This window comes from Callorhinus ursinus, unplaced genomic scaffold (assembly GCF_003265705.2).
Source record: "Callorhinus ursinus isolate GAN/ISIS: 27379988/994484 unplaced genomic scaffold, GSC_fseal_2.0 scaffold1, whole genome shotgun sequence".
NCBI lineage: Eukaryota > Metazoa > Chordata > Mammalia > Carnivora > Otariidae > Callorhinus > Callorhinus ursinus.
The window spans coordinates 133462327-133485528 of record NW_027397063.1 but is presented as its reverse complement, the minus strand read 5'-3'; the positions used below and the strand labels follow the sequence as shown (position 1 = coordinate 133485528).

The window sequence follows — 23202 nt, the reverse complement described above, 5'->3', positions numbered from 1 at the left end:
TACACTCACAAGATTTCCCACGTATATAATTTTCATAGATTTATGGAGATGTAGAAAACTATTGAAAGCTTTGGGTGTATTTAGATTTTGGACACCAAATTTCTACTGTGAATTTTGCCTAAAATGCACTACCCCACAGGGTCTAGTATACAGAAAGCTCTCAAAATGGTGTCTTAAAAATACGATTCTTTCCATACTTTTAAAATGGTGAATCGTGTGATATTTAATCTAGTTTTCAGAAAATTATCTCCAGGCTCAGTGACTGAAATAATTAGAGTGGCTAAAATAAAATTTTTCGGTTAATATCGGTATGCATCAGAATGATGCCACATTCATTGTTGATAATACATCGATGCCTCTGTTCAGGTATGCTACAGTTTTAAATTAGCTGCACATCAGTTAATGCTCAAAATTAAAAACACATTTTTTAAGGCTTTTTTTTTGTTATCCAACACATGTTTAGGACTGTACATTAAGTTTGTCGTTTTCTTTTTTTCTCCTTAGAAAGCTTCATGCAGGACACCTGGGTGGCTCAGTCGGTTGAGCGGCTGCCTTCGGCTCAGGTCATGATCCCAGGGTTCTGGGATCGAGTCCCGCATTGGGCTCCTTGCTCAATGGGAAGCCTGCCTCTCCCTCTGTCTGCTGCTCTCCCTGCTTGTGCTCTCTCTCTGACAAATAAATAAATAAAATCTTAAAAAAAAAAAAAAGAAAGCTCCATGCAAGTGTACTGAAGTGTACCATGCCATAAGTGCAGGCTTTTAAAATCAATCTCCTATACAGTGATAAAAATGAGTACATCAATAATGAATAATATAATACATCATCAACACTGAAACCAGGCAATGGTTCCAAATCTCTGATAAACTAGAAGGCACAGTTGCCACAAATGATTGCATTTGAGCTAAACAAAGATACAGAAATCTGACGACACCTCCCTGACCTGAGACAGCAGTACAGTGTAACCAGTATTCCAGGAAATGCTGAAATGTCTCACCAGCATCTCTCAAGTTTGAGGTCCCAGGGAGAAACAGCATAGCAGAGTCCCAAGGATAAGAAAGCCTACTTGAAATCAACTCATCCTTCCTATCCAAAGCACTGGAGACCACAGCACTCCTCAGACAGAGAACACGGCCCACACACCATTACTGAAACTGTGGGCTAAGAGCCGTAAAACACATCCTTGACTGTGTAAGGCTGATATGCCTGGCTCATCCTCCAGGCCACAAGCCCAAGGCCATCTCTGGAGCCTCCCTTCTCACACAGGAGGCCCACTCCCCCTGAACTGGGAGCACCCACAAAAGTTCAAAGGGCTATAAAGGCAAAGACAATCCAATGTCAGGAAAGGAATGATGGAATCCCTCATTGCTGATAAATCCAGTAACAGAAATCACAGGATCACATCTAATCAAATCCGGGTTTTGTTCCTTGTTAGAACACTTTTTAAAAAATTGGAATAGCAGATATTTCTGCAATACAGGGTCACTGATGATGAAAGAGCAGAAAACTTGCCATTGGAAGAAAGATAAAAAAATCAAGGATGAATGGTGAAAGTTATGGCCAACTCAGAATAAGACAATGAAGTAAGTGGCAAATATTTTTCTGGAGGTTATTTGGCAACATGTATCAAAAACCTTAAAAACATTCTGCCTTATTTTTAGTTTCAAAAAACATAGCTTTATTATTTATATCCATGTAGTAAGAGCAGTCATTGATCACATAGTCTCTTGTATTTTAATTTTCTTTGAGTATAGATGACACACAATGTTACCTTAGTTTCAGGTGTACAACATAGTGATTTGACAAGTTTTGCACCCCTACATTTATTGCAGCATTATTTACAATAGTCAAGATACAGAAGCAACCTAAGTGTCCATCCATAGACAAATGGATTACGAAGATGTGATACAACAGAATATTATGCAGCCATAAAAAGGAAGATATTGTGCAATCTAAGACAACATTCACAACCTTTTAATGAATCGATTGCATGCATAGGACTTTACCTTCTGAAATAAGCAACCAGATGTGAACAGATATGCTGGGACTTATCACACTGAAAAAGATAAAACAAATATAAACCAATATAAACTCAGATCAAAAGCAATTGATAAAGAAACAGATATGTGCCTACACTTGTATATATGTGCATGTATGTTATGTTCCAGTTATCTGCTAAAATACCGTTTCAATATCTGTTAAAATACTATGCGGTCATTAAAAATGCTACTCAAACTACATAGGATATGGGTAAATGATGTTAGATCTTTGAGTAAAATGGGCTAAATAACAGTACTATCTTTGTTTTGATTTAAAAAAAATCCATGTCCATTTATGCTCAGATATATATAGAGAACACTGTGTCTAAACTTTTAACAGTAAATGGTAAAAAAATCATAAGTCGTTTCTAATTACTTATGTTACTTCCAATCTTTATATAAGTATCTTCCAGTCTTTATCTAGAACAAACATTTATCCCTTGTGAATTCTGAAGAAACAATAAACATCAAGTGTTTTTAAAATGTCACAGCAAAGGCTGTGCCAAGTCAGGGGTCTCTGTTCAGCAGGAGAGACTCTGGAAAGCCCACGATAAAGGCCTCCTCCTCTAAGCGTTGTCAACTGGAACAGAGGCCAAGACGAGAAGGTACTGAAGACTCTACACTTGCATATTCTTGGTGCCCAAGGTAGGAATAACTGGAACATACACACATACAAGAGAATGGCTAGATAAGCGCATTACCAGCAGAGAGAGACCTGGTCAGATGCCTGCTAAAAGAAGATGTGGTGGTTACTCCAGTTTCAACAACTACCCCCCCAAAACAAACAAACAAACAAACAAACAAAAAACAATATGAAGGTGAAGGATGGCCTGACAGGCAATGCTGTAGCTTATCATACTGACCAGATGCTACTCTGCAGGTGCCAAACTCACTTAGCAGGGCCAAGAGCTGTGAAGGACAAGGTCACCAGAGATGCCTAGGAGGTACAGAGCAGTAAGGGAGGCTTCGTGGACTCATTCATCTGGACCCAAGCCTTGGGAGAATTTCAAATAGAAACAAAGTAAGGCGGAGCTCTGAAGAGAGCTGCAGTGGGATGTGTCCAGAGGATTTCCCGGTTACGAGTCAGAAAGCAAAAGCAAGGAAGTCCGTGTGTCAGAACGCTGTAGATAATACGCATTACCTAGTAGCAGAAGAAGATGCTTTCAGTGAACAAATCTCTCGGTGTTTAGAGAACAAGAGAACTCCAGTGCTGATGGAGATGTGTCAGAAAGCTCATGCTGGCGGACAAGACAGTGCAGTCTGAGAAGAAACATAAGAAAGAGGTTTAAACCAGAGGTAGAAATGGTTCCTAGATGTCTCTTGTCCAGAACAGACTGCATTGTTCAGAAAGGCTCCTCAGAATTTTATGAAGACTTTAAATATTAAAACAAATGTACTGACTCAGGAAAATATGTATACTTTAAAACTTCTTAGTCTACTTCACCGCTTCTTCATGACTTCTAAGAATAAAGTTCTAAGAAGAGAATGCAAACTCCAGACAAAAAACAAATGGGGCAAAAGGGCTAATACACTTTTGAACAGATAAGTTTTATTTTTAAGTCATTTTTTGAAAATGAAACAACCATTTTGTGCATTAGCATACAATTATCAAAAGCAAGTAATCTACCAGTTGCATAAACAAGCTAGACTTTTTCTACATATTCTTCCATCCATTAAATGTTAAGGTCCTGATATATATGCATCTAATATCAGACAGTTTTCTATATAATGATCCAGGACAGGGTTTTACAACCTTGCCATATTGACATTTGGGCTGACTAAGTCTTTGTTGTGGGAGACTGTCCTGCCCATTGTATGATGTGTAGCCACATCCCTGGGCCCTACCCAGTAGATTCCATTACCAATCTCTATGCTTGCAGCTGTGACAACCAAAAATGTCCCCATTCCCCTCACTGGAGAACCACATATCTACTGGCATTTTGACCACTTAGTGGGATAGTCTGGATACTACAAATGGTCAGTAGGGACTTTATAAGCCTCAGGGATTTGCTTGGAATTGAATTCAAAAAGAGTAACAATGTGCTTTTTAGTTGTCTATTGTGATTTAACCTAATTTGAGTAAATTTAAAATCTACCAGAGGGTGGGTGAATCTTTTATCATAACAATAAGACCTTCTCATAAATTTTACAGGAAGTTTCGGTCACTCCTTTGTGTGTCCATGGTTGGCAAGAAAAGTAGGAACACACTAGAAGGCAGAAGTATAAAATCCTGTTGCTGACACAAACTACTCCATAATTAGCAGATTTAGATTATGTTATAATGAGCATATGTATATATCATCAATGGATTCACCATTATATGCATACAAAAATGTTCTCCTTGGGGAAAACATTAAGGACGAATAAAGGGGATGCTGCCACAATTGCTTAAAGAAACTATGGAAATGTGTTTAAATCTTGATTCCCTATTCTAATCTCTACCCAGATCTCTTTAAAAAAAAAAAAAACTCTATTTTCTCAGCTCTAACATGAAATTATACACTTAGACACCAAGCACCTTTTGAGATTTCCTCCTATGTAAATGACCCTTGCATCATAAAGGCACCAAGCATTAAGGATACAGTGATGCAGCAAGGTTGAGTTAGAACACATAGAAGAATTAGAAAATGTTAAGCTGTAATGTAAAAATTTTACTCCTTTAAAAATCAAATTCAGGGGCGCCTGGGTGGCTCAGTCAGTGAAGCATCTGCCTTCGGCTCAGGTCATGATCCCAGGGTCCTGGGATCGAGCCCTGCATCGGGCTCCCTGCTTAGTGGGGAGTCTGCTTCTCCCTCTCCCCGCCCCCTGCTTATGCTCTCACTCTCTCTCCCAAATGAATAAAATCTTTAAAAAAAAATAATAAAAATCAAATAAAAATCAAATTCACTTATTCTTTTCTATTCTAAACATCTAATTTTTGCCTATCTAGAAACATTTAGATTATTATCTTATTTATTATTTTTAAATTATTATTAAATTTATTATTTATTATTCAGAGAAACTTTCAGTTTCCCTAATATTTTAGTTACTTCTTGAATTTCTTCTCTCCCTCCTCCTAAACCCTGAATTCTTTTTTTTCTTTTTTTTAGATTTTATTTATTTATTTGACAGGGCAGGAGAGCACAAGCAGTGGGGAGGGGCAGAGGAAGAGGGAGAAGCAGGCTCTCCACTGAGCAGGGAGCCCGACATGGGGCTCAATCCCAGGACGCTGGGATCATGACCCAAGCCGAAGGCAGATGCTTAACCAACTGAGCCACCCAGGTGCCCTAAACCCTAAACTCTTATCTTCAACTCTGTACTCTTTTTTTCCACATTCTTCTCTCTAGAAAACTTAGACACACTGACAGTAAAAGTACTAATCAAACAAAAATTTTTTACAGAGTCCTTCCTAAGAGCTAGGCTCTGGGCCAGGAGCTGTGACATAGGAGATGAGAGTAAATAACGAGGTTTTGCCCTTAAATATAAGGGCAAATATAGAGAATATATATTTTACCCTGAGAGTATAGGGTAAAAACAGTCCACAAAGTCAAGGAATGGTAAAAAGGGTACAGGTGCCACGTTGGAAAAGCCCTCCCTGACTCCTCCAGGCAAAGTGCACCACTACCCCCTCCTCTGAGCACTAACACTCCAATTATCAGGCAGCTCAGTACAGCATGGAGTTAGGGCTGTGGGCTCAGAGCCAGACCACCTGGGTTCAGAGCTTCACTCCACCACTATGTGAATGGCTTTGGGCATGTAACTATACATAGGGTCCACCTTTCTTAGGCTCAACCATATTAAACTGCTAGTCTACACCTGTTTTGACCTACCTCAATCATGACAGCAATCCCATGGTTCCATCTAATATGAAATGGGAACATTAGTCATACCAACATGCATGGCATTACTGGAAGGTTCAAATGAATGAATGCAAGCAAAGCACTTAGAACATACCCAGCACACAGTGAACACGCAACACAACTTTATGATTGTTATGATTATTTTTTTGATAATCATTTTCCCTCTATGAATCTGAACTTTTTTTAAAGATTGTATTTATTTATTTGAGAGAGACAGAGAGAGCACAAGTGGGGGAGGGGCAAAGGGAAAGGGAGAGGGACAAGCCGACTCCCCGCTGAGGGTGGAGCCTGATGCGAGCTTGATCCCAGCACCCCAGGATGCTGAGATCATGACCTGAACTGAAGTCAGTTCAGACTTCACAGTTCAGATGCTTAACTGAGCCACCCAGGTGCCCCAAATCTTAACTTCTTGATGACTAAGACTTTCTCACTCACCTCTGAGCTTATCCTTATGCTAATTCCAACACCTAGAACAGTATGGGGGCACACAGCAAATGTTTAATAGACGTGTGCTGATGAATGAATGAATGAAGTATCGCAGAGAGGGAATTAAGACCACAGCACAGTAAACCGGGAGGTCAGGAGGATTTGCACAAAGGAGATGGCCCATAAAATTGGGACGACTGAAATGTTTAGAAAGGAACAGGGAGAGCATGTTAATGGTGAGAATGGGGAATTGTCGAAGAATGGGAAGAATTTGCAAGACTGGCCAGACAGAGGCCGCTCTACAAAATAAGCTGTGTGAGTGAGGAAAAGGTTCCTCTCTGGGCCAATGCACCTCTCCAGGGGGCCTCTATTTATAGTGAAGCACAGGTGAGATTTCAGCCTCTGCTTGTCCAGGTTCAGGAGCCTTGGGCAGTGCACCCTCTGCATAACCATCCCAAACAGCCCTGAGGTGACTCCCGGAGAGGAAGCAGAGGATTTCGTTCTTCAAGCAGGTGCCCAGGACCTGATTCTACTGGGTTAAATGGCTGCCATAAGCAAATGCTTTCCTCACCACTCTGGGAAGCTCCTCTTAGTTATCCTTCTACCTCTAGATCTCAAGCTAACAGAACAGCACACCATAAGGTTTTAATCTCAGGCTTTGCTGCTTATGTGACCTTGGGTAAGTTGAATTTAGCCTCTCTGTGCTTCAGTCCCCCCATCTGTAAAACGGGGATGATGACAGTTACCTCACCACTGCCATGAGAAGCAGGATGAATAATCATGTGTGTGAGACTCTCAGCACAGTGCCAGGCTCCAGGCAATACCTAATGAGGGCCCCAGATACCATACCCCTGGCTCCATGATGCCTACGTTTCCAATGTGAAGCATCTGGAAAGCTAGTTATTCAAAATAAAAATAGCTTTTTATGTCACTTGTGAGTGGGGAATTGTACATTCTCATACTTTAAATTACCTATTTTATTGAGTACAAGAATTTGGTGCTACTTTTTTAGCTAACAAAATACCTAATATTAGAACACTTCTGAGAAGCAGAAACTAGAAAGAAGCATTTAGATTTTTTTCTACGTTCATAATTGCACAGCCTCTTCTCTTATCCTTGGAAGAACCCCAGAATATCGTTAGCATTGTCTTCCCAACTCACAAATGGAGAAACTGAGGCTCAAAGACACAGAAGGACCAGCTGGAGGGCACACAGAAATAGTGGTAGAGCTCAAAGAGGCAGATCAGATACTGAAGGGTCTAGAACTTCTATAAGGAGGGATGACCAAAAAAAAAAAAAAATAATAACTCAATGTTATCAGCACAAAATTAGGTACAGCACTTTGGAAGGATCCTATGCAAGCCAGAGGCCTGGAAGCTTTAAACTTTATTCACTGCAAAGATAGTTGCTCCTCTGGCTGAGGTCAGAATTAAATAATTGCATTCAAATGCAATGTTGACAGAGCATGTGGGGCCCTGTGCTAAGTGTTGTACTGGACTCCCACCCTCACCTAACCTCATGCTTTCCATTTTCCAACATCATGATAACAAACTGGGATATGATGGTCAGTTTTATGTGTCAGCTTGGCTAGGCTACAGTACCGTTAATCACATGCCAGTCCAGGTATTGCCGTGAAGGGAGATGTGGTTAACTTCTCCCATCAGTTGATTGTAAAGGAAATTAGCCTAGATAATATGGGTAGGCCTCATCCAAACAATGGAAAGTGTTAAGAGCATAAACAGACTTCAGAGAGATGAAATTCTGCCTCAAAACCATAACACAGGGGATGGAGCTAGAGAGTATTATGCTAAGGAAATAAGTCAGTCAGAGAAAGACAAATACCAGACGATTTCTCTCACATGCAGAACTTAAGAAACAAAACAGATGAACATAGGGGGTAAAAAGAGAGAGGTAAACCATAAAACCAACTCTTAACAATAGAGAAAAAACTAAGGGTTGCTGGAGCGGTGTTGGGCCAGCCGTGTAGGGGGGTGGGAGGGGGGAGTTGAATGAGCAATGGGGGTTAAGAAGGGCACTCGCTGTGACGAGCACCAGGCATTGTATGTAAGTGATGAATCACTAAATCCTACACATGAAACTAATATTACACTGTATCTTAACTAACTGGAATTTAAATAAAAACTTGGAAGGAAAAAAAAAAAAAAACCATAACAGAAAACCTGCCTAAATTTCCAACCTGTTTGATTTTCCAACCTGCTGGTCTGCCCTACAGACTTCAGACTTGCCAGGCCTGCAACTCTATAAGCCAATTCCTTAAAATAAATCATATATGCATGTGTGCATATATACATTTATATGCATATATTTTATACTTATAAATACATGTATTTATAAATGTTGTATAAATATAAAAATATCTGTACATATACATATGTATCTATATATCCCCTACTATTCCTAGTCTCCTGGAGAACCCGAATAGGTCTCCGGGCCTCCTCCTCCACAGGGCTTGGGTATGATCAGCTCTTAGCCAACTGTGCAGGATGTGGCAATGTACAGCATAGGGCCAGGGCCAGGCTCCGGGAAGAGATGCTGGCCCTCTGTTCCGTGAGCAGGCATCCCTGCCCCCGCTCCCATCACACACAGCCTCATGGGTAAGCCCCCTACTATTAATCCTTAGCCGCATGCTTCCCAACCTCCCAACACCGTGACTGTCTGTCATAGAAGGCCCCCTGGGAACAGGACAGGGCAGAACAGGACTATCCAGGCCTCTGCTCTGTACGCACCCCAACTAATTCAGAAGTCACAAGCTCAGCAAAAGGGCTGAATCCCACTGTGGAAGCAATCTGTCCCGTATTGTTTTATTTCATTTTTTTAGTGTTTCAATTTTTTATTTAAATTCTGGTTAGTTAACATACAGTGTAATATTAGTTTCAGGAGAATTTAGTGATTCATCACTTACATACAACACCCAGCGTTCATCACAACAAGTGCCCTCCCTAAGCCCTATCACCCATCTGCCCATCCCCCACCTACCTCTCTGTTTGTTCTCTATAGTTAAGAGTCTCTTATGGTTTGCCTTCCTCTCTTTTTTCCTCTTTACCCATGTTCATCTGTTTTGTTTCTTAAATTCCATGATATTTTTAAAGAATTTGAGGGGTGCCTGGGTGGCTCAGTCAGTTAAGCATCCATGAGGATGGAGCCTGCTTAAGATTCTCCCTCTCCCCACCCGCTCTGGCGAAGGAAGGAAGGAAGGAAGGAAGGAAGGAAGGAAGGAAGGAAGGAAGGAAGGAAGGAAGGAAGGAAGGAAGGAAGGGAGGAAAGAATGAATGAATTTGAGCCAACATTTAAAAATTCATTACCTTTCACACCAAAATTTACCTTCTTTGAAAGCACTGGAATGCCCAGAAGTCCCCCAGGAGACGGGGTTGGTGACTGCTCCCCTCAGGAGTCAGGACTCACCTGTCTGTCCTCATCTCCAACACGTCCTCTCTCCATCACACCAGCCTCCTTCTTTTATTAAAGTTACCCACTTGATTCCTATAATCCATCCTTTTTGGGGGAAACTAAAAAGTATATCTAAAATCCTACCACTAGCCAAGAAAGAAGCACAGTTCTTGAGAAGCACGCTTCTCAAGTGAATACTCTAGTAGAGAGGAAAAGACTGTAATCAGTTATCCATATGACGATGAAACCATCTGAAAATAGTAGCAAACTGCTCTGAAGTGCAGAGTACATCACAGATTTGGGTGACAGAACAGGATCCTACTATGATGGATCTGCACTTTGGGCATCAGGCTTAATGAAACAAGGCACTTATTTACTCTTCCTAACCCCTCTCTGCTTTTGGTAATCATGCAACACGGTGACGGAATACTGAATTTACTGCCATGGCCACTATGAGGCTGCATGGTTCCTGTACAAACATTAGATAAAGATGTCACCTCTGTGCTGAAGAGTCATTACATGGTGCCTGTCCATGGGAGAGAAAAGCCCCCCACCCCACGGACACCTGGACTGGCCAGTGGACAGTACTGTCATGCCAAGGTGGAGAAAAGACACCCCTACCGTGGATTAGATAGAACCCCTTGCAAAGGGCTCCTGGGTGGCTCAGTTGGTTAAGCGACTGCCTTCAGCTCAGGTCATGAACCTGGAGTCCCTGGATCAAGTCCCACATCGGGCTCCCTGCTCAGCAGAGAGTCTGCTTCTCCCTCTGACCCTCCCCCCATTTCATGTGCTCTCTCTCTCATTCTCTCTCAAATAAATAAAATCTTAAAAAAAAAAAAAAAGAACCCCTTGCAAAGGCACATGACCAGGTGAGTAGAGTATGGGCTGAATTTCAGTGCCGACCTGTCTTCCTGTCTGGATACTTCTATGTGATACTAAAACTGCATAACTGTATTTAGCAGTCCCACCAGAGGCATAAAATACGGTAATTTCTTGTCTACGAATAAGATGCAGAAAAAGGAAGGAAACAGAAAGTTCTCTAGGTGGGTAGGTGATAAACATACTTTAAGATAGACCCAAACGCTAAAATCAGTTATTCATCTGTTTATTCAGCAATGATTGAGCAGCTAATATGTGCTAGTTAATGGGGATTCAATGGCATCCCTCAGATACAATCCCTCAAGATGCCAAGGAAAAGGATGTGTCAATAAGAGCTTAGCTGGTGTAATGATTTCAGAAAAACACTGGAAGATTGGGATTACTGGCCGGCGGAAAGGCCGCTGATGTTTAGGCACCAGATGCTTATGCTCTCTATACTTCATACTTGCAGGAATTTCTGAAGGCTCTCCCTGCATATGCTGCTTAGGAGGGGTGACGCTGAAAATGGGAATTAAAACCAATATATCCAGTTTTTGCAGTCACCTATTTCCTTAGAAAGCCTGGAGGAAGACAGCTAATTTTAAAAGGTAGGCATCGAAGTCCAGGATTACATGATGAAAAATGTTCCCTAGTATCAGTGCAACTGGCTCTATTAGTAAACAGAAAGATTCATTTCTTCTTCTTGCAACACAGCAATCCAGACTCAGGAGGTCTGAACGTGAAGCATGAATGCAAGGCAGGGAAATATTTTGAAAGTGTTTTTAAGGGTTCAATCCCATATTTTTAGTAACTAAAAATGATCTCACAAACCAGAAATTGGCTTATTAACTGCTCTGAAAAATTCTCCAGATTCCACATGAAGTGGTAACTACTTAACCATGTTAAATTCCGTCCTCCTTTTCAAAGTTTAATCCTGTGAGGATTATGAGGGGATATTAATAATAATAGAATACGGTTATTTAGGCATTTACTCTATGCCAGGCATTCTTCTGTTCTGCTACAGCTATTCTGCTCTGTGATGTCAGCTCTCTTAACCCTTATAGTATCTCCCTTTTCCTGATAAGGAAAATAAGGTACAGAGGCTTTAAGTAATTTGCCTAGAATCAGAGAGATAATTAGTGGTGCAGTTGGGATTTGAACCAAGGCTGTGTGGCTCCAGCATCTGGGCTGTCAAGCACTATACATTCTGGCTTCTATAATAACCATCATCTTTCTATTTCACTTGCCACATTGAATTATAATTATTGGCTTAGGTGCCCAACTCTCCCACAGTATCATGTGCTCCTTGAAGACAAAGACTCTCCACTCACTAGCACAGGCCCTGCTACCCAGTACGCATCCAATAAGTATGTACTAAATAAATGAATGAATTGTACCTACACTTATGGCTTTGCTTTAAACTATGTGTAGCGCCTCCCAGGAGAACTTACCACACAGACCACAGGAAAAGCACAAAACTAAGTAAAACATGCAAGCTGGGAGAAAAGAAAATTCTAAGTGGGTAAAAGCAAACAGTGGAAGAGTTTTGTCAAAGTGCCCAGGGTGTATGAGAAGATCACTTCTGGGCTCATGCTGTTCATCCAAGTAGCAGGAAGCTGCCGGCTGAGAAAAGGGCAACATCTCAGGCCTGACCAAAACTACATGGAAGAGGGGCAGGAAGGGAAGCGACAAAGTACTCCCGCCACCGTGCAATGCAATCCCACTAGAGGACATCTCCCTCCTCCAGGATGTTGGGAATGACTACAAGATGCCAGCAAGGATCTAATTTTACAATGGCCCTAAGAGTGTGAGAGAGTGAGTGAGTGAGTGTGAGAGTGTGTGTGTGTGTGTTTAGAGGTGGGGAGGTGGAGGGCAGAGAGAATGAATACCAGGCTTGTAAGGCGTGGGCTGTAAATGAATGTGGCTGAAACTCTGAAAATAGAATACAAAAATTAACCACAGTTCTCTGACCAAGAAACCCAAAGGAACAATTCAGAGACGTACAGAGAACGCAATCAAACCAGTCAGTGCAATCAAAACACAATCACAAACAGCCTGTGCTAATGCAAAATTTTTTTCCTCTTCTGCTCTCACAGAAACCAGATATAAAAAAATATCCCAAACTAGCTTTTATTCTTCGCTCTCTGAAGAGAGGGTCGCTTATGGCTTGTAAAGCTTTAGAAGGAATTATAAATGCAGAAAATGAGACATTATCACCTGAAGAAATAAATACAGTGTCCTCTCCATGGAAAACCCAGAAGGACATACCAAACCTTTAAGGAAACCTCATTCCAATCACCACTGTCCCGCCTCCAACTCTAGCCTTCCTTACTACCCGGCCCATGGTGACTTCTCCCAAGTTCTGGAAGGAGACCCCAGAGCATCCACAGCGGCCTTGGCCTTCCGGGTGTGGACCTGCCCGTTGCTGCAATCACTACCCCCTGTTACCTGTGTCTGTCAAGCCACTCTGGCCACCAAACAATTCCTTCTCCAAACAAGAGCTGGAGTGATTTTTTTTAAAAAGTCGTAAATCAGATTATGCCATCCCTGTTTAAATATTTCCATTGCACTTATAATAAAAACCATTAGCACACACCTACAAGACCACACAACTTGCCCCTTACATCTTGGATCACACACTGTCCTCTAGCCTACAGGTGCCCTTTCTGTAATTCAACAGTCTTAGGAAGGTTACACCAGCTACTTCTTCACAAACTGGCATTTCCCGACATCTTTTTCTATCTTCTCCTTAGCATTCAGACCTCACCTCCACAAGAGGCCTGACCATTCACTCTGTTCTCTACTTAATATTTTATTTTCACCATCGAAACTTACCTAGACCTCTGGATTCTTTATTATTGCTTTCTCCATTAGGGTCCAAGCAAGACATAGATATTACAGGCAAACTGAGCTGTGGGAGCATCCCCTACTGAAGGGGTTAGGTACAGAAGTGGAGGCAGTGTGTGGGGAAAGCACAGGCCAGTGCAGCCCCCAGGGCCTAGGAACAGTGAGGGACATTACTACCCCTGGGCCTGGAGGGGCGAGGGAGGGGGCAGACGGCAGCACAGAGAAGGAACGGGTTTTGTATTTCGAGGACCACCTGGTAGGAGCTGTGGCCTTCAGAAGCTCATTCAGCCAACCCACAAAGACTCCAAAGAGAGAAAGCTAGAGAAGAGATGCCCCAAAGTCCCTCCTCCTCCTCTGATTTCCAGCAGCAGCTCCCCATTTGCCAAGTTCAACAACAAGAGGGCAGGGAGTCTATGGACAAAAGCCAGGGATCAGCACTTTTTTTCCGTAAAGGGTCAGACAGTAAGTGTTTCAGGCTTTTCGAGCCATAGGGTCTCTCTGGCAACTCCTTGGATCTGCTCCTGTAGGGTAGAAAGCAGCCAGAAGTGTGCGTACATCAACAGGTATGGCTGCGTGCCAAAGAGACTTTATTTACAGAAAACTGAAATTTGAGTTTCATAGCATTTTCACATGTCATAAAATCTTCTTTGGAACTTTTTTTTTCATCCATCTAAAACTACCAAAGTCATTCTTGGCTCATAGGCCATATAAAAGTCGGTGCCGAGCCAGATTTGGCCCATGGACCACAGTTGGCTTGTCCCTGATGTAAGTAAACCATTCCGATCAGTCTCCCAGGCAGATTAGAGCTGAAAAGGGCAGATATCAGAGCTGAAGCAGCCCATGGAAATATGCAGCACCTCTGTCTTGCCACAATTGGAACTAAGTACCAGGAACGCAGTGGCCTTGCTGCATCCCCAGCACTCTGTATGGGGCCTAGAATATTGTAAGTGCTCAATAAAACTTTGTTGAATGACTCATCACATGAGTCTCCTGTTAGAATTCTTCACATGGTCAAAATCATTATAACTATCAAGAGTCCCTGAAGCCACACTAAATCACATTCCCTGAAAACGTTTCTGGGGCATTATCACCTGACATTTAGGTTTTTGTCATACAAACAAACAGTGGATCTGGAGTCCTCCAAAGATCTAAAGACAGGAAGGGGATGCAGGTGTTAGAGGAATGTGCATCCTCTCTTAATTTATCACCCAGGATTAGAGCCCCAAGGCTCTCCATCCAAAGTCTGATTGCAGTAAGAAATGATACAAAGAGAGAAAAAGAATATTTTCCTTTGCCTTAAGCCAAAGGCAGCTCTGGGACTGAGCCTGAGGGAATCTGTATGCTTGACTATCGATTCACCTTCTAATCAAAATGGATAAATGCGCCCACTCGGGCTGCAGCTAGACAAAGAATGATGGACGCAGGTGGGGAGTTCCTGGACAGGTTTAGGCCTTTTTGCTTTTAACACAAGAACAGCCCCGGTCCTGGGCATGTGGCTGCTTCCAGGAGCTGGGGGAAAGCTAGTGTCACTCAGGGAAAACCCTAAATTCATAATTTCTATCTCTAGTTTTCACAGCAAGTCACTGTCCAGAGAAACAATAAGCATATACTTCATGAATGAAAAGAAGAAGAAAGAGATATACCCTAACTTACACCACATTAAACACTAAGGATTTTTGCTAATAACAATAGCTAATGTACTAATTATAGAATTTACGTGATGTACTATTCTCAGAGCTGTGCATATATTATTTCATCCTTCTATCAGACTTATCAGGAAGAACTATTATTATTTCCATTTTATAAACTAATAAACTGAGGTGCAGAGGAGCAAGAAATTTCCAAGGTCATTCAGCTACTAAGCAGCAAGCAAGCCATCTGATGACCCAGGGAGTCTTAGCAACTATGCTATTCTACCTATTTCTCCATTATGTGATCAGTCCACCAAAGGATCCGCCCAGGAGATGCATGCAATTCAAAACTGATAAGGAAATGACACCATCCATGGATTCAAAAAGTTTATAATCAAGATTCAACACAAGATTCTCACAAGAGCTTGGCTAGGAGATTATATGCATTACGTCATCAAAGCATTGCCTTCATGGCTGAAGGCAATTCAGCACGGGTTCATGCAGTGTCTACTGTGCATCCTAAAGGGATGTGAGGTGCCTCAGGGAACATAAGCAGGATACGACAAAGGCCCATTATAAGAGTAACACAGGTAAAACAACCAGTCCATGCAAGACCAAAAAAAGATTACCAAATGAGAAACTAAGTACTTGTTTACATTTCTTTTGTGAAGAAGTAACCCTCCTTAGCACCAGGTAAGCCCCAAAAATCTTCTCTATTAATAAAAAGTTTGAATAAATTGTTCCCAGGTAGGATAATTAAAATTCCATATGGACACCCATGAATGTTCCTCACGTGCATTTGAATTAAGCTCACTGACTTCTGGTGATGTTTGGTGATAAGCCTACAGGAAACTAAAGAAGAGAAAGACCATTGAAACCAATGTTTTGAAGCTATATATATCAAGAGCACCAAAATGAATCAACAAGTACCCTTATTTTACAGCAATCAAATTAATTAATTCAACTCACTGATGTGAACTGCATCCTCAGTTCCCTCTAAAGAGGCAGAGAAGTGTTTCTGAGGAAATTGGCTGGAGAGGAATGTTTTAAGTGAGAGCAAAGAAATGAAGTATTGTTGTCTGTCTCTGTCTCTGGGGACCGGCAGCTGTGGATAATTCATAGAACCCTAAAGGGAACTGTCCCCTTGGAATGAAGAGAGCAAGAGATGTGCAGTATTCGGTTACTCCTGCTTGGATCCCAAGAGGACTTCACATTTACACACACTGGCTGTTTGAGTGGGTCCATGGAGACCTCCTCTGAACCAAGAAGCCTCTAAAAGTCCCTTCCAAACTGCCCTCAAGTTCCTTCTTTTTCTTGTGATATTGGCCAGAATTATACCAGTGTCCTGTAGAGATGGAAAGTCTAGGTGGTAGAACTCTGAATTCACCAAGCAATGTCTTTCTGCTTAGGACATCTTTCTTCATATCTACCTATCCACCTCTCCACCCATCCTTTCCTTTCTGATTTAGATAAAATTGGTACCACCTTGTTTTCCCAGATCTCTAGAGAGCTCAGTACTGTGCAAGAGATTTTTCTTAAAATCCCTAGGGGATTTTTGCCTCAAGGTCACAATGGGTCCACCAGATGTCTTCCACATCCCAGATGAGACTTTACCTCATGCTGCAGCCCTCTCAGCTCTGCGCCAGCCCAGTCATGGATTTCAGACACTGTGATAAGCCCAACCATGCATCAGGATGTGTGATAGACTTTACTTATGACTTTAAAATGCAGCTATACACATAAGTCTGATGATTAGACTTTTTCATATTCAAATATCCCTCAGCCAGCCTAACACTGGGAATTTCTCCCTGACCACCTCTCTTTGTAGACTCCATCCTTCTGCCACGTTGTCTTGTCTCATTCATTTATTTCTGCCCATTCCTCTGTCCACTCTTCTCTCTTTCATCCACTTCTATGACTACCATATTTGTTCACTGCATACACAAATACATTTACATATCCACTGACTATTTTTCTTACACACCTTGCCTGTGAGGCTTCACTTTTCTCTGGATAATGCCTAAACAAAAATGGTTTCTTCACTGAAAAGAACTTTGGTGCCAGCTATTAAAATAATCATTGTTTCTGTCCCCTACAATCTATTATGTTATACTCATGTACATATATAAACATTTACAGTGTTAAAATCTATAATTATTTTAATAATAATGCAGATTTTCATTGAGTTTAACATATAAATAAATGAGGTATGGTCATTTTTGTACTAGAAATTAATCATATTTCTTTTTTAAGAGTTATACTATTTTACTTATTTTTTATTATATTATGTCATGTTTTTTCTTAGCATGACAAAGCTCAGCTTGTTTATAGGAAAGTGACTAGCTGAAGTTCCATGTTAACAGAAATGTGTTCTTTATATCAATTCTGTAAAATGCACAAATATAATAATTTTGGAAAGAAGCTTGCTGCTGCTGGGGTCAGGTGTAAATTCTAGAACAAGCTTCCTTCTTTGGGTGAACTGCCTCTATGAATTTCCTGAAAGAGCAGTCCCTTTACCCCTCGAGGGTCCTTGATGATGGTGGCCATTTGAGAGTCCTGAGTCTGGGGCAGCTCCTCCCCATCAGCCACTCAATCAGATCAATGACTCCCATGTGACTTTTTTACATGTACTACATAGCTTTAACACACAGAGTTACCCATGACATAACCCAAGAGTGAAAGGTATCTTTCTAATCAAGGGATCACATCATCGTCCCTTCTCCACCCAGAAATGGGCCCCTTTGTTATGAGGCTTTATCCTATCTCTCAGCTGGGTTTCTATCCATCTGCCTGAATCTAGCAACAAGTGTTTAAAGGTCCTGAGTTCTGCACTGGGGCTACAGAAATTTTGACAATTCTGGCTGGTGAGGGGAAAAACAAACAAATATTCATAGAGAGATGCAAAGATATATGTCACCTATATCATATATATCACATATACATATAAGGCATTTTAAATATTTTTAACTAGAATAAGATATACTAGCTTTTACCCAAATAATAATGCATTTTGTGGCATTCGTTTTGTTTTTTGGGTTTGTTTTTTTTTTACTGAGTATCTACAACAGACAAATAATCTTCAGTTAATAACACAGTGACCCTGTTTTCAGAAGTGCATAGCACCTCAGGACAAAAAAAAAAAAAAAAACCCTAAGAATAAGCAGAATACAAAGTGCTTCATGTGTTCCCACTGACAAAATAGAAGAGCAAGGAGAAAATTCAACATGGAGGCAATAACCTGGCAGGACAGCTGGGCACAAAAGCCAAGAGGAATGGAATATTGATAAACTAATATTTACCAGTCCCAAACATGGGCTCAACTGCAGGTTCATAACCAGAAAATCAAATGGAATATAATCATGAACTCACTCCAGTATACCTATCTGAGATGTGAAATGGACTCTCCACTTCTAATTCCCAGGGAGAGCCAGCATCTGACATGTATTAGATATTTTATCATAGAGACTCAAACTAAACATGACAACTGACTTCAAGTACACAATTTCCTAAGAATTCTGAGATTTGGCATGGGGAATTCTGCTTTTTAGTGTGGGAAACACAATTCACTAAAAGAGAAACTAATTTGTTAATCAATAGGCCTGAGTCTTGATTATCAATTAAACAGACTCTAAAAACATCTAAATAGATGCTAAACATATCTATGCAGATGGCCTCATTCAGTCCACACACCTCAAGAGAGAAAACTCTAGCCCATTCATGGAAATTTTATCCCCTACAAAGTGAGGGAGACATGACATTGAATGCAATTGGTCTTCTAAAAAGAGTAACATTGATATTTGTATGAAAAGTAATTTAAGAAAACGGAGTTAGGATGGTGGTGGACTGAAATAGGAGTACTGCAATAGAACTTAGAAATGAAACTCTACAGTCTTTTATTGGCAAAAATCCACAGTATGTACAAAATATTTAATATTATCTTTAAAAATGCAGTCCTTCCCAAGCAAGAGTCCTATTGACCTCAGTGGAACTTCTAAAATTGAAATAACTTTAGGGATGGTTCCATGTATGATTTTAACATAGTAACTGAAAGATCATCAAGCCTTTAAAAATTCTCCGATTGTATCGCCAACATATGTTCATTGCAATTTCTCCTTCAGGGGTCACACTTATGGAGAATGCTAGGAAGGTTTCTTTTTAATCGTTCACAAGATTTCATATCTGTATTACACTAAAATTTTCCTTTTAAGGTCATACCAAAAATTGTTCCAAAATGATAAGAATAACATTTTGAAATATAAACACTTCTTGGCTAAATTAAAATGGGTTCTCTATAAATACATGAACAATTAAAATGTGCTTCTAATAAATGTCTGTTTTATGCACAGACACGGGCCATCTTGGACAATAAAGAATATTTTTCTCAGAGTTCTATATATTTGTGAAGTTTGCCACGTGGGACAAGATGCAAATTTAGCTGGGCTATTTACGGTACTCCACAGTGTTTACAAATAGCTTCCATATTTAATCAACTGCCTTTCCCTACATTAACAGGTGTTAGAGTAGGAAGGATTTGGGGAAAGAGACAATGGGTCTGTCACATGACTATAGACTTTTGGCTTTTGGAAGTGGTGTTACCTTCCAAGGAACCATACAACTTTCTAAGCAGGGAAACGTAGCTGGCTCTTTCCTGTTTTCCTAAATCTTCACTTTTGCTTTCTCTCTCCTTTGGCCATGTGAGGTTGGCTGACATAAGGCCAATGACAGAATTTTTCTGGAACTTTGGCAGGATTATCTTTTTTTTCTTTTGAAGCATAAAATGGTAAACTTTCCAAATCAATGGAGAATGAGTTTTTAAATGAATAAGATCATCTAAGCAAAAGATCAACAAGGAAATAAAGACTTTAAATGACACACTGGACCAAATGGACTTCAGAGACATATTCAGAACATTCCATCCCAAAGCAACGGAATACACATTCTTCTCTAGTGCCCATGGAACATTCTCCAGAATTGATCACATCCTAGGTCACAAATTTGCTAGTTTGGAAAAAGAAAATCAAATTAGGATCTTACCCTTATACCACACACCCAATACAGTCCAAGTGGATTGAAGAAATAATGTTTAAATGATACAGCACAGGTAAATATTTAACTTACCTGGAAGAAAGATTTTCTTTAAAAAATGCAAATAAAGAGGTAGGAGGAAAAAAATCTTATTTTCTTAAAGAATGCAATAATAGTTTTTTACTCCTATGTTGTAGTTACACTTAAGATAATTTTTCGACTTGTAAAAATTTTACTCTCACATATGAAAATTTAGAAACCACAAAGAGTAAAAGCAAAAAAAGTTTAAATCACCTACAATACCACTCAAGAGATAGCGACTTTCAATGTTTTGTTATGTCCTACTATTTCATCTGTGTTAGATTATATTTTAAAAGATAACATATATCCAGTATGCCACTAGGAACGTACTTGGAGGTAGCTGGAAAGGGACTACAACCCCAAACTCCAGGTACAAAGTGTGTAACACAGACCTGAACCACTTAGGATTTGACATTCACCATGGCCATAGTGAATCATCCATGAATGAACGTACAACCCAGCTGGAACCAGTAAGGCTGCTGGGACTTCCAAAAAGTCCTCCTAAAAAACATGGCAGCCATCTGTGACGGGAAAGAAAGACACAGTGTGAGCATAGAGCAAATGCAATGAAAGCAGAGCCAAGACATAAAGGGAAACTAAATTCTAATTTGAGCCCTGAAGTCCATTGAGCCTGAAGCCAGTGCTACCCCAGAACTTCAAGTTATGAGTCAACACATTGCATTTCTCTTGAATTGGTTATTGGTTATGTTCAGTTTCCTATCATTAGCCACTGAAAGAGTGTTACCAGACTCATTTGTGGGTAGGAGATTAAAATAACCTCCATGGGGGCACCTGGGTGGCTCAGTCGATTTAAACATCTGACTCTTGATATCGGCTCAGGTCATGGTCTCAAGGTCATGAGATTGAGCCCCACATCAGGCTCCATGCTCAGTGGGGAGTCTGCTTGAAATTCTCCCTCTCCCTCTGCTCCGCCCCCATGTACGTGCACTCTCATTCTCCAATAAATAAAATCTTTAAAAATAAATAAATAATAAAAAATAAAATTACCCCCATGATGGCAGGTTCCCAATAACCAACATCTCTTTTCCAACAACAGCTTCCATTTCCTCAGCTTAAAACTAGCAGGGCCCCATTTCTGGAGCTGTGGGTTCATATACTCGTGTCTGAAAATTAGAACAAGAGTTATCTAAGGAAAATCACGAGGAGATAAATAGATGACAGCCTACAAAAACAGAGCCAAGTTCTACAAGTGACTGATGAATTTGGGGGGACATATGCAGGAATTTCTAGTGTGTTTTAGGGTTTGGCCTGGTTTCCTCAGAATATATGACCATTTGGACCTGACACTGTGACAGAACCTGTGTCTTCTACTCATCCTTTGCCTCATATCTTCACTCTGAGAATGTCTTATTCCCACAGCTATGGCTGAAGGAGTTCAAAAATGGCAAAAGAACCGAAGGAACCAACTCTAACAAAATTATGGTATTTCACAATTTCTATTACCAGCTAGGTCCTAATCACTGTCTTGAAAGATGAATAATTATGCACTACAGGTGCCGCATCAATCAGAACATGAATTTATTGACCTCCTATTAGGTGCCTAGCATTACACAAAATGCTCTCTGAATCATAATGTGTATTGACACTATATTAAAATGTCACAGTTATCTTTGCAGCACCTCAAAGAGATGTGTGGAAAACCCCATGCCAGCCTCGCCACTGTTTCCATCAACCACACAATTATGCTCAACACCGTCCATAGGCACTGACTTACAAAGGCACTGATCAGATTTCATTGCTGGAGGAAAAAAAAAAATCACCTCAATGAGAGTTTCATAATCATGTCATTTGTGTGTGTGTGTGTGTGTGTGCGTGTGTGTCTGTGTAGGAGTGTTACAGAAAATACGAAGAGGGATAAAACTACATTACTAATTGCCAAGAGAAGCTTAGCGTGTAAAGATAATTACAAATTGTGCTGTGTTTTAATTTTACAGATGTAGACTTAAGTTGCAGTATCACTTGTTCTTTCTTGTCTCTCTTCTTGCTTTTTTTTGGCATATGAGAGATAGACAACAGGAAAACTGGAAGGGAAATAGCACAGAGAAATGTTCAACAGAAATTCCGCAGAGAAATGTTCAACAGCTGCTGAGACTGTGGCCTGCCACAAGAAGGTCAAAGTTTTGGAACACCAAAGCACCCGCAACATGGCAGCTGACTATGCCACAGACCTTCTAAACATATGAAAGGGGGCAAGATGAATTAGGGCATCAGCACTAGAAAGAGCCACAGGAAAATTGAGACAGGTGGAAGCAGTTGTTAACAGCAGTGGCTCCTAAGTGGAAACTGCACCTGTAGTGGACATTCTCTGGTTGACTGCCTTGGAAACTAAGCATCCAGATGTACTCTCCAGTCATGGTGGAACTATAAAGCCAGGCACCCCAATGAATCCCAGGGGCAGCCACTGGTACTGTAACTCCCAATTTTGAGCAAAAAGTGCCACAAGATCATAAATGATAAAACACACTCTAAATGCTGGATCCTAATGCTGGCTGCCAAGAACTACCTGTTCCCAATCTATTACCAAGCATCCTCCTTTAGTCTACTACCCATCCTCCCATCTACTCAGTGTCCCTGTTCTAAACTCCCTTTTTATACCAAAACTTGGACAGAATTGGGATCTGCTGCTTACATAAGAGTCTCTTAACTGATGCGGTGTCCAACTGCATCTCAGTGCTTGTATTTCTTTGACTCTTACTCTAAAATGCATTTCATTCTATGAAAGATCCTTGGTAGCCACTCCAAAGAATTAAGCAACACAGCTCAATAGCACATACAAATTAAGATAAAGAGATTTGAATTTTATACCCATTATCCAGACCTCAGTAGGTCAGACTAATAGTACTTCTCGAATAAAAATATCCACACAGTCATAATCCACCCATATCACCCTGATCTGGAAGCTAAACTTTTATAGTCACAGAACTCCCTGTTTCACACAGAAGACCCCCCACCAATCAAAACCCATTTCCTTCCAAGAAAGAAGGAAGGAAGGAAGGAAGGAAGGAAGGAAGGAAGGAAGGAAGGAAGGAA

The 23202-nt window shown here is 40.7% G+C and overlaps 1 protein-coding gene and 1 long non-coding RNA gene across 7 annotated transcripts in view; both read right to left on the bottom strand.

Annotated features, from left to right (window-relative positions):
* The window catches only part of LOC141374192 (uncharacterized), a 92431-nt gene extending 89431 nt beyond the window's left edge, over positions 1–3000 (bottom strand). The window contains exon 1 of the long non-coding RNA XR_012380879.1: positions 2900–3000. This is a non-coding gene — a long non-coding RNA (uncharacterized lncRNA). The remainder of the gene's footprint in view (positions 1–2899) is intronic.
* Positions 1–23202, bottom strand: part of RBMS3 (RNA binding motif single stranded interacting protein 3) — a 1359336-nt gene that overhangs the window by 1292481 nt on the left and 43653 nt on the right. The window lies entirely within an intron of this gene.